The sequence below is a fragment of the Vulpes lagopus genome, chromosome 1 (assembly GCF_018345385.1).
Source record: "Vulpes lagopus strain Blue_001 chromosome 1, ASM1834538v1, whole genome shotgun sequence".
Lineage (NCBI taxonomy): Eukaryota > Metazoa > Chordata > Mammalia > Carnivora > Canidae > Vulpes > Vulpes lagopus.
Genome location: NC_054824.1, coordinates 35,836,264 through 35,848,828, shown reverse-complemented (window position 1 = coordinate 35,848,828; position 12,565 = coordinate 35,836,264). Strand labels below are relative to the sequence as shown.

The 12,565-nt window shown below is 35.6% G+C and overlaps 1 protein-coding gene and 1 pseudogene across 2 annotated transcripts in view; one reads left to right on the top strand and one right to left on the bottom strand.

Moving 5' to 3' along the window:
• FILIP1 (filamin A interacting protein 1) overlaps nt 1-1,941 on the bottom strand; it is a 179,285-nt gene extending 177,344 nt beyond the window's left edge. The window contains exon 1 of one of the 2 annotated variants that reach the window (XM_041772293.1): nt 1,534-1,941. The gene's annotated coding sequence lies outside the window, so the exon portion shown is untranslated. The remainder of the gene's footprint in view (nt 1-1,533) is intronic. The other variant, XM_041772462.1, reaches the window with a different exon arrangement.
• Nucleotides 1-12,565, top strand: part of LOC121486535 — a 38,767-nt pseudogene that overhangs the window by 340 nt on the left and 25,862 nt on the right.

The window sequence follows — 12,565 nt, the reverse complement described above, 5'->3', positions numbered from 1 at the left end:
GTTACTTAACACTGTTCTACCGACTCCAAAAGAAATTACATGCCTAGAACTAATGGCATACTTTGGCCTTACACATACATTTGTAAGCCAACAATGTGACCATTCCTAAGATAAAAACAAGAAAAATGTAAAGCATGTAGTTCTGACTTTTCAGAACTTTTTCAAGATGAAGATACTTCATCTCCAGTAAAGTACCAGGAGTTTCATTCCCTGATACCAAGGTTACCAAAGTGCATTTTGCACTGTCCTTGTATACATTCATTATATATGATTAGTTTCATTTACTTCAGAAACTGATCATGCAGCAGAACTAGGAAGCACTGTACATACTGAAATGTACGTACGATTTCATTTTCCTGCACATTTGATATATTAGCTTTAATTACTTTTTCTTAAAATAGGAACATTTACTGAAAGGGGCTGATACATTCTTATTTGTCAACAACAACCTGTTCAAAACTGGTCTTAGGTACATTCTTTAAGTTGACAAAACAGACTCAAATAATTCCTTTTAAAATGTGCATCTGTATCTTCTTATATATTATCCTTAGATTATCCATTCAAATTGTCATATTCATCTAAAGGAACAGGCTTCTTATGCAACTCTAGCCCAATTATAGACACCTGGTATCAGTAACCATATCCTAACATTCAGCCAGAACTTTTGTCAGAATCAATGTGATATCAATCACTAAGCGATTCTGATAAAATTGCATGGCAATGCATGGAAGGGGGAGACAATATACCAACAGATAGAGGAGGGTTTCCTTCACACTATAATATTCACATACATATATATACAACTTGAATACGAAGTTTTTTTTCTAATAAATTCTGTTTCAATTTTAAAAATCAGGATCTGTTTTATCTATACACAAGCAATTACTCCATTTATTTTTTTCTAAATCACAAAAAAACATTCTCCCAAATAGTTTATATTCAACAACTGCGAAAGTAGGGATTTAATAGCAGCTGTATTTTGTGCCTAGTCAGAAGCACTTGGGGTGATTCTAATGTAACCAGGTCAGAACCAGCACAAGGTGTACCAGTGTAATCAGAGAATCAGGCAAAGGGAGAAGCAGATAGCAGCAAGTCTTAAGTACAGCAACACAAATACCATACAGGACTTTCCTCTCATTTACCACACAAGCTGCTCAGCTACTTTCAGTAAATGAACGTTACTTTGCTTGCAGGGAAAAAATCTCTTTCGTTGTTTAGCCATCTTAATTGTGAAAGGAACCATGAAGTTGTCCTTTGCCATATTTCTGTTACCTGCCCAAGAATGATAACTTGGCAGAAATATTTTGATGGCTATTAAAACATTGTAACAAGCTTTGTGTTTAAAAAGGAACTGGTATAATTCCGAGAGAGATGTTCCTGATTCTTTAAAAATAATCCACAATGATTATGATAATTCCTTAAATGTGTTATCACATAGTGTAAACAGTAATAATCAAAGGAAACTGACAACACAGAATCTTAAGGAAGCAGAAATTTCTTAAGAGAGTAAATAGTTATTTATTTTGGTCTTACCTGACGGCAGCTTGTTTAACCAAGGGTATGTCCTTTATGGAGGTAGTTTATCCTTTGAAGAACCCAGTGGCTTGTCCCACAACCCCAGAGAGACTGGAGTCCTGGAAAACTATCCAGCCCAAAAAGAATACAGAGGAAAAAGCTTTTCCCACTTTCTTTCCTAGGACTAGCCAACAGCTGAAGTCATGCAGGAAACTGAGTAGAGGGAAGGGAAAAGCAGCTTCTTCTCCCTGAAATCCCGATCAGCAGAAATTGGAGGCTGTTGTAGATCTCCCACCCAGACTTTTGTTTAAAAGTTTTTTCAACTGTTGCTAGGTGTTGTTGGGTTCTGAGATTAGGTTTCTCGTCTTCTGCTCCCTTCACAACACTGTCGGAGCAATGACTTTGTTGAGGAGCTGAGCTCGCGCGTGCTATATTTAACCAGTGTTCTCAGCAAGTCAAGCCTGTCAACAGCTGAGAAGTTTGGAGCCGGCTTTACTCAGTTCCTCGGCAGCTGGGTTATCAGTGGCTACAGCTCTGCTCACCCTGTAAAAGAGTGTAGGGAAACCGGCAGACCCTTTGAAGGACACAGAGGTAATTATTACTTGAAGCTCTTAAAACAGATTTTGATTTGGCACTTTAAATCTGAAGAAGAAAGAGCAGCAGTTGTCTAGAGCAGAGCAATTTACCGATGCAATATTTTTCTCAATTAGGCATTCTCTGATAAACGTTCCTTAATTAAAAAAAAAAAAAAAAAAAGCCTTTTAAAAATGTACCATGACTGTTGGGAAAATTCACAGAAAGAGGTCATTCTGGACAGTTTTTTACATTGGTGTGTTACTTTCATAGCTAGATGACTTACCCTGTCATATCAGACTTGACCAGCTTGTATATCTGAATGTTACTAAAATCAGGTTAACATAAAGGAATACCTGTAATATCACATTTTTGAATGGAATTAGGGTGGGGTTTTTGAGCCACCCAGGTGCCCCTAAATTTTTAATTTTAACTTCCATATTATTAACAGTGTTAGCTTCGGGTGTACAATATAGCAATTAAACAATTTTTTATTTAAAAATTCAATTAATTAATTAATTCAATGCAATTAATTAACATGTAATGTATTAGTGGTCTCAGAGGTAGAGGCCAGTGATTCATCAGTCTTATACCCAGTGCTTATTACATCACATGCCCTCCTTAGTGTCCATCACCCAGTTACCTCATCCCCCACCACACCCCCTCCAGCAACCCTCAGTTTGTTTCCTATGACTAAGAGTCTCTTATGGTTTGTCTCCCTCTCCAATTTCATCTTATTCTATTTTTCCTTCCCTACCCATATGATCCTCTGTCTTTTTTCTTAAATTCCACATATAGGTGAAATCATATGATAATTGTCTTTCTCTGATTATTTCATTTAGCATAATATCCTCTGGTCCATCCACATCATTGCAAATGGCAAGATTTCATTTTTTGATGGCTGAGTATTATTCCATTTTACATATATACCACATCTTCTTTATCCATTCATCTGTCAATGGACATCAGAGCTCTTTCCATAGTTTGGCTATTGTGGGCATCGTTGCTATGAACATTGGGGTGTAGGTGCCCCTTTGGATCACTATATTTGTATCTTTGACGTAAATACTCAGTAGTGCAGTTGCTGTGTCATAGCTCTATTTTCAACTTTTTGAGGGACCTCCATACTGTTTTCTAGAGTGGCTGCACCAGCTTGCATTTCCACCAACAGTGCAAGAGGGCTCCCCCTTTTTTTTAAGGTTCCCCTTTTTTAATGGAATAAGGTTAAAAAGGAAAATCTTAGCATTCTCATTCAGGTCATTCATTCAAAGTAAGAAGTGGAGAACACTCAGAAAAACCAGGACTTGAAACACCTCTGATTGTTGACAGCCTCACTTCATCATTAACCCTCCAGGCTCCAAAACCAGAGAAGGGTCACTCCTATCCTGAACTCTCACATGAAGTCTGCGTCAAGATATTTTATTTGCTTTATTTTATATCATCAAATAGTATGAATCTGCCAAGAGTAAGACTTATGGGGGGAAAAGTGTGTTTAACTAGTTTTGGGGACTATCTTATTGCATATGTGAAATTAACAGTAAGAGGAACTGAGAGAGATCCCTTTAGCCACAGGTAATAGGAAGGGACACAAACACCCCATTATTAGTTAACACACTAGAATATTGCCCTGACAAAACCTCACCAACACCATTATAAAGGTTGACCCCCTTCCCAAGATCAATTTATCAGTCTAAGGGTACTTTTTTTTTTTTTTTTTTTGACATGTAAACTGAAGTTAGGCCAAGCAGACTTATAAAGGCATGGATTTAATATTTTAAGCACTGCATATCTATGAGAAGTGGCTTATGTACTAGATTACCCTAATCTCTCTCTGGGAAAGGCTACCACTTTTCACAAGACGTAAGTGCACTTGTACATGCATGTGCATGTGTGTGCGTGTGTGTGTCCTTCTTTTTAAAAAAAAATGACCCTCACTTCCAAGATTAGCTGACCCCTCACACCTCAACCCATTAGAAAACATCTCTGTTCTCCCCATTCCAGTCACCACACTAACTAAGGCATTCATATCTTCCCTTTTATTTACTACTATTCATATATAAAATTGCATTTGTTCACATTCTTAGTCTTTCTGGATCTGGGCCAAACTCGATTTTAAAAAAGACTTCTATTAAGATGAAAGTGTTCTTATGTGAAATTAACTGACTCATCTAGAACACTAATGGATCTTTTAGAAACAGTCTATTCACAGTCCCTAAAAAGTGGGTTCTGATAGGAAATGTAAGTGTGTGACTGGACTAGGCCATAGTATAGAATCACCAGGAGAACTTTTTAAAAATTACAAAGGGCTGGGGTGTGGAGAAATTATTGTTTGGAAAAGGCACACACCCAATACAACATACCCCACATGTAATAGCACCAAGTTGAGAACCATTTCACTGAAGAGGACTCCAGGAATGTAGCATTTCACTCCTATTAAAAGTTCACTTTCTAGATGTCTCCAATCCAAAATGAAGCAGAGAAGCTTGTAACCCAAGTCAGGATAACTAAGGGGAAATAATCCACTTTGTCTTTATGGGCCTAGGTAATTCCAAAAGGAGCATGATAGTTATTTCTTCTCTAACTATACAATTAGAGTTTTCAGTGTTGTTGTTTTATTTTTCTTAATGAAAACCTAGTCTTCCCAACATTGTTTTCTGTAACACTTGGATCAGCGGTCCATTGTTGCTATTAATTTATTTTAAACAATGTGATGACAAGCAACAGCACACAGAGTATTTTATATAATTAGATACTGTTGCTACCTTCAAATTATGTTCTTTAATTATACAAGGCATATGTGCTGTCTAACTCAGTATTCCACAATAATCAGTCTCTCTCTCTTTCTCTCTCTCTCTCTCTCACACACACACACACACATACATATACATGCATTCTCTATCCCTCTGTATAAAGTGAATTTATTTTGAAAGCTTTCCCCCTGGGAATGATTATTCAGACAAAAGAATTTCCTACATAATCCACAGAGGAAGTACTGCCATTAAGAGCTATTAGAAATTTGTGTTTTGTATACAGTCAACAAGGAACTGATTTTTCAACACATATTGTTAATATATTACTGTTCAGCTGCATCCTTTTCCCACAGTCTGAAGTGTGAGCATTCTGAGAACATCTGATAAACTTAAAACTAAAGCTGAATTTCCCAACTTCAAGAATGAGTCATGATGAAACTTTTTAATAAGAAGATGGGTTAATAATATCAATGAGAAAAGGAGCAAATAAATTAAGTATGAGAGTTGGGACACTATTTCTACATCCGTTTCTAAAACCAACTTTTACCACATTGTTCATTTAATGAGGCATAGGGATTTTTTTTTAAGTTAAAAATTAATCAATTTGGCATTTGCTTCAAAGTGAAGTTAGAAGTAGAGGGTCATAAAAAGAGTTTCCAAACAAATATCTCTTTTATTGTTTATTGCCTGGATCTGAGACTTGAATATAAGCTTCCAGGTAGTAGAGAATATTTCCTGTTTATTCCTTACTGAGTAATCAAGCACCATAATAAGTGTTCAATAAATAGGAATGATTGAACAGGCAAATGAACAATATAAAGATGAAAAAATGTTAAAGCATTTTAGCCAAACCTTATGGGAAATGCTTCTCTGCTCTCTGGACAGAGTTGGGTCATTATTATTTGCATATTAAAAGTTGTAGAAAGAAATTCATAGATTGCGAATTAGTTATTTTGAATTTTGTTAAAATTTCAAAGGAAAGTTAATAGATTTTAGGATGATAGTAAAAATACTTATGTAATGCTATGTGCCAACCACAGTTCTAAGGGCTTACCATATAATTACATACTTAATTCTCACAATAACCCAATGAGACAGGCTATCCCCCATTTTATAGGCAAGAAAACTAAGGCATGGAGATATTAAGTAATTTGATCAAAGTTACATACTAATAAGTAGCAAATCAGAATTTGAACTAGAGTCTGGTTCCTAACAACATAACTGCCTCCTTACACTTAATAGTCACAGTACCCTGTTCTTGGCAGTCACTGAAGGTCAAAGGATATAGGCTTTGCTATACCTTAATAAATATGCTTTGATCAAAAAATACATTTAAAATTCTACAGCTCTGAGACAGATAGAAAAAAATGGCATAACTACATGATCAGCATAGTAAAATAAAAGCTCATTGGAATTGAAGTCCTGTTGAATACCAGAGAAGAGAAAATTGGACTGGAAAGAAGATAATTGCTTTGAGAAAAAAAAAAGTGTCTATTTTTAAGCAAAGGATATGAGCTGTTCAGTATTCTCTCTAAAACAAACAATGCATGATGTTCTATGATGAATCAGTTCAGTGCCTAATGAAATTCTAAAATTACATTCTAAAAATATAATTTTGGTCTATGATTTGATAAGCAATTTTTAAATGTTTACGAGCATTCACAACCAGAACTTCTCAAAGATATAACGAACAAGAAAAAACATAAGACAATATGCAGGGGGTTGCAGGAGGAATCACTATACATTAACTAGTTCTTTGATATCAGAATAATATTGTGTTACACTTGCTGTAATCAGGTTTTACAATTTGAAAATACTTGCATTTTCCATTAACCTAGATATACTTATATTTAGATCTTACAAAACTATAAAAGAAAAAGTGCTAATACTTTGTACTATCTATATGTATTCATAATAAAATAAGTATTTTGTCCTCTTGTTCACTAACAAAACACATATTATGTCACACATACATTTATTCGTAGAATATTCAATTAAATCATTTACTATCCCAACAGCTTCAGAGAAAAGAGAGTCAAGACTAAGTTTTTAGAAAGTTATAGGATAATAATATTTCTGTATTTACTTGAGCAAAGTAAGCATTTACGTGCTTGTATTATTTTTTTTTTAACGTGCTTGTATTAGACATTAAAATCCCCACTTCCCTGTTTATGCGGTTGAAATTGGGTGACTAGAACCTAACTCTGAAAGTTATTATAGGATCATATTCTATCAAGATCATAAGCATCCTACTTTGCAATAGAGTCAACTGACATTCTCCTGAGCATATTTCCTTCTTCTTTTCCTATTCCAGAGTCATCCCGCACTCTTGTTCAATGCTCTAATTCTTAGTTGTAATGGATGACTCAATAATTTTCTACAAGGGGATGGGACATTTATTCTCCAAGAAATAGACACGGAGTTGGGAAACCAGTGATTGGGTACAGAACCATAGAGAATAATGCACTTTTCTCCATAGAGCTTATGGGTTTGCATATATACACTAGATAGATAACTCTGAAAAACAGGCTGCCTTAGAAGCACACTGGTTAAAACCTCGGATTCTGAAGTCAAGCAAAGCTAGTTTGAATTCAGACTCCTTTACTTATTACCCGTGTGAACTTAGCAAATTACTTTATTTTACCTAAGACTACTTTACCTCTTCTGTAAGGTTAATAAAAGAATTTAAGACTATTTATTATGGCCAAACACTAGAAGTTCTAGCCTAGTGCTTTTTATAATTGAATAGGTACATTGTAGTGTAGTCAGACAATGGCATGCTATCTACAGCAATAAGAATGAACAATCCAGAACTGTATATAACAATACGGATAAATCTCAAACAAAATGTTAAGTGAAAGAAGCCAGACCCAAACAAAACACCGTATGATTCCATACACACCAAGTTCAAAAACAAGCAAAATAAAATTTTGGTGTTAGAAGTCAGAATAGCAGTAACCCTTGGGAGGTGGAGACACAACTGGAAATGGGCACAAGAAAGGCTTCTTCTGTGGCATTGGTAATATTCTATTTCTTCCTGGTTATACCAATGTATTCAATTTGCAAAAATTAATCAGGTTGTGTAACTAATGATTTTTTACATTTACCAAGGTGTTTTTTGTCTGTTATAATATAATTTAAAATTAAAAATAATTTAAAATATATAATATCTAAGTGTCCTTGCCTTCTGAAATATTTACAGATGAAATAATATAGTGTCTTGGATTTACTTGAAAACAACCCTCTGTCAGGACAGGAAGAAAAGTGGACAAGAGAATAATGAAACAAGACTGGCCATAAGTTGACAGCTGTTGAAGCTGGGTAATGGGTAATGGGTGAATCATTATATTACTCTCCTTACTTTCATACAAATTACTTCCATACAATTTCTTCAAAATAGTGCTTATTATAAACGTTTGTTACTATCTTAATTATGAATATTAATATAACTGTCACCTTAAAGTATCTGTACAAATTGAACTCTCTGAATCCAATCAAGTCTTAACATGGAAAATCACATGGAATTCCATTGATGTCATGTGATAATTAAGAAGACAATTGACTTTATAATATTAAAATATAGTATTTGCAACTGAGATGAAAACTGGAAGAAAAAAAAAAGTAAGGAAACTAGAAAGGACTGCCTGAAGCAAATCAGTCCTAAAACCACTGGGGGAACAGGCTTCATTCTTGCTTTTATCAACAAAACTCATTAACATACTGTTCTCCCTATCTGATAATGAGAGGGAAAAATATCAAGAAACGAAGATGTCTCGGCAGCAAAAGCTGTAGGCCAAAAATTAACAAGTGTTTAGTAACAGGAAATGTCATCACAAGAGTTCAACACTCAGGGTGAAAAGTTCAGGGGGAGAAATGCTCAGAAATACTTGAATTTGGGATCCATTTTACAGCTGGGCATGGCTTGTGTGCTTAATATTTGTATTCTTTATTGCTTTCATCTGAGAACGGGTAATCAACCATCTCCTGGGAGAGGTGCAACATTATAATCAGGGACAGGAAAGTGTTTTGAAATGATGAAATACCTAAAAATTTTGTGCATTGACGTTTTCCTTTTGGTCACCTGCCTTCAGGACTCTGAGGTAAGTTAATCATATGATGAAATGATGAAAAAAGTTCTTTAAAAAGCCTAGTGTTAAGTAAGTATAAAAATGAATGTAGAAATTGGCATCATTAGGAAGAGGAAGATAATAAATAAGTGAATGAAAATGACAAAGCAGTAATTTTTTAAAAAACAAATTGGGGGCAGCCTGGGTGGCTCAGTGATTTAGCACCGCCTTCAGCCCAGGGCCTGATCCTGAAGACCTGGGATCGAGTCCCACATCAGGCTTCCTGCATGGAGCCTGCTTCTCCCTCTGCCTGTGTCTCTGCCTCTCTCTCTCTCTCTCTCTCTCTCTCTCTCTCTTGCTGTGTGTGTGTGTGTGTGTGTCTCATGAATAAATATATAAAATCTTTTAAAAAATACTACTTTCTTTAAAAAAAAAACAACAACAAATTGACCTCCTTAAGACAATTTCCTTGTTGACTCTTTAGTCATTAAAAATAACCTTACAGAAGAATATTTAATGAATTGGAAAGAAATTCACTGAAAGCTAAGTGAAAACAGCAGTACTAAAATAGCATTAATGAATTGGTATTTCACTGGGTGATATAGATATATAGATATGATATAGATATATGCATAGCATGTGAGAACATATCTATATATTACCATTGAAATACATAAATATATACACATATGTATATACATAAAATGTATATTTATATCTGAAATACATAAACCATAATACTTACAATGGTTACCTTCCAAATGTTTTCTAAATTTTTTTTTATTTTTTTTTAATTAACTTTTATTGGTGTTTAATTTACCAACATACAGAAAAACACCCAGTGCTCATCCCGTCAAGTGTCCACCTCAGTGCCCGTCACCCATTCCCCTCCAACACCCGCCCTCCTCCCCTTCCACCACCCCTAGTTCGTTTCCCCGAGTTAGGAGTCTCTATGTTCTGTCTCCCTTCCTGATATTTCCCAACATTTCTTTTCCCTTCCTTTATATTCCCATTCACTATTATTCATATTCCCCAAATGAATGAGAACATACACTGTTTGTCCTTCTCCGATTGACTTATTTCACTCAGCATAATACCCTCCAGTTCCATCCACATTGAAGCAAATGGTGGGTATTTGTCGTTTCTAATTGCTGAGTAATATTCCATTGTATACATAAACCACATCTTCTTTATCCATTCATCTTTCGATGGACACCGAGGCTCCTTCCACAGTTTGGCTATTGTGGCCATTGCTGATAGAAACATCGGGGTGCAGGCGTCCCGACGTTTCATTGCATCTGAATCTTTGGGGTAAATCCCCAACAGTGCAATTGCTGGGTCGTAGGGCAGGTCTATTTTTAACTCTTTGAGGAACCTCCACACAGTTTTCCAGAGTGGCTGCACCAGTTCACATTCCCACCAACAGTGTAAGAGGGTTCCCTTTTCTCCACATCCTCTCCAACATTTGTTGTTTCCTGCCTTGTTAATTTTCCCCATTCTCACTGGTGTGAGGTGGTATCTCATTGTGGTTTTGATTTGTATTTCCCTGATGGCAAGTGATGCAGAGCATTTTCTCATGTGCATGTTGGCCATGTCCATGTCTTCCTCTGTGAGATTTCTCTTCATGTCTTTTGCCCATTTCATGATTGGATTGTTTGTTTCTTTGGTGTTGAGTTTAATAAGTTCTTTATAGATTTTGGAAACTAGCCCTTTATCTGATATGTCATTTGCAAATATCTTCTCCCATTCTGTAGGTTGTCTTTTAGTTTTGTTGACTGTATCCTTTGCTGTGCAAAAGCTTCTTATCTTGATGAAGTCCCAATAGTTCATTTTTGCTTTTGTTTCTTTTGCCTTCGTGGATGTATCTTGCAAGAAGTTACTGTGGCCAAGTTCAAAAAGGGTGTTGCCTGTGTTCTCCTCTAGGATTTTGATGGAATCTTGCCTCACATTTAGATCTCTCATCCATTTTGAGTTTATCTTTGTGTATGGTGAAAGAGAGTGGTCCAGTTTCATTCTTCTGCATGTGGATGTCCAATTTTCCCAGCACCATTTATTGAAGAGACTGTCTTTCTTCCAATGGATAGTCTTTCCTCCTTTATCGAATATTAGATGGCCGTACATTTCAGGGTCCACTTCTGGGTTCTCTATTCTGTTCCATTGATCTATGTGTCTGTTTTTGTGCCAGTACCACACTGTCTTGATGACCACAGCTGTTTTCTAAATTTTTTAAATTGACATTTTGTTTTTTTAGTAAGAAGATAAGATTATTTAAAATTATTTTTCACTGCAACAGCTTTCCAATATTTTGCTGAGGTAGAAACATAAAGACCTGTTTTTCGCATGACTTCCCTTTCTTATTATTGTTCAGGGTTTCAGTGGATTTGTCTCAAATAATATAATAATTAAACAAATGAACACAGCTGAATTTTGTCTGGCATGAGTCTGGCATTCAGTTTCATTTATTGAATTCCTCTTAATATTTGCTTACAGGAAAAAGAAAAAGGTCATCTTTTCATGATTCTTCAAAATGAAGTAGGCTTGCTTTGCTTTCCATGCTTTTTCTACCCTTTCATCTTTACAAATGCCTTAATTCTTCATAACATTACATCATCGCATTTGCTTCTGTAACTTTCTCCTGTGACATTTTCCCTCTGAATTATAGATTTTGTTTGTGTTCTGCCTGGAAATTCTGCGTGGTGCCAGGAGGAAATATTTTCACCTTTAGGGCTTACCTGAGGAAAATTTCCAGCCATTGTGTTGCTGTTGACTTTAAGTGATAGGGGACAGAGAAATACTTTTTGCACTTCCCCAGCAATATCTGGAATATGACATCACTAACTGAATATGTCTTATAGTAGAAAGAGCCCTGGGAAAAGGAAACTTTGCTCTGGCCTCAATTAGCAAGACCATTTTTAAAAATGACTTCATCTCTCTGAGCCTATTTCTTCAATTGTCAAGTAGAAATAATAGAATTTAATCTACACACCCCCCACCACTCTGGACCCTCTACCACCACCACCACCACTACTGCAGCTGCCAGTCACAGTATATAAGATGATGGGGAGGCATTGCTGCAAGAGTGGGGATGGAGTGTGAGAGAAAAGAGAAAGCAATAGAGTTCTTGGGGTCCGCCACCATCAACTTTCATTATCTAAAATTATTTTTATTACCTAAAATGTGTTACTTGTTATAAGCTTTGTTTCTAATATATACATCACTTTTACAAAACATAACTTATCACTTAGATTTTTATACCTAATTCTAAACTGTTGAAAACACTGTAAAACATGCACAAATGGGAAGGCAGGAGTGTTTATTTTCAAAAATGCTAATTAAATTAGTTGTAGCTTTACTAAAGGGGAAAAAAGTTACAGTTCCAATTTTTGCTCATTTATGCCAACAAAGAGTATTCTAATCTTCTGGGTCTGTGAGCTCTTAGAAAGTCTACCATCTGTAAAGCAGGTGCATTTGAACGTACATTTGACCAACAGCATTTTATCAGAAAATGGATACATACATTATAGAAGGAATGGACTTAAGCTACACACCAAAATTATAAACCTCCAAATGTTTTCATATTGTAAATAAATAGATGAGAATGAGAGGACGAACTTTGAGGAAGGAGTGGACAGTGAGTGGTGATAGGAGTATAACTCATCC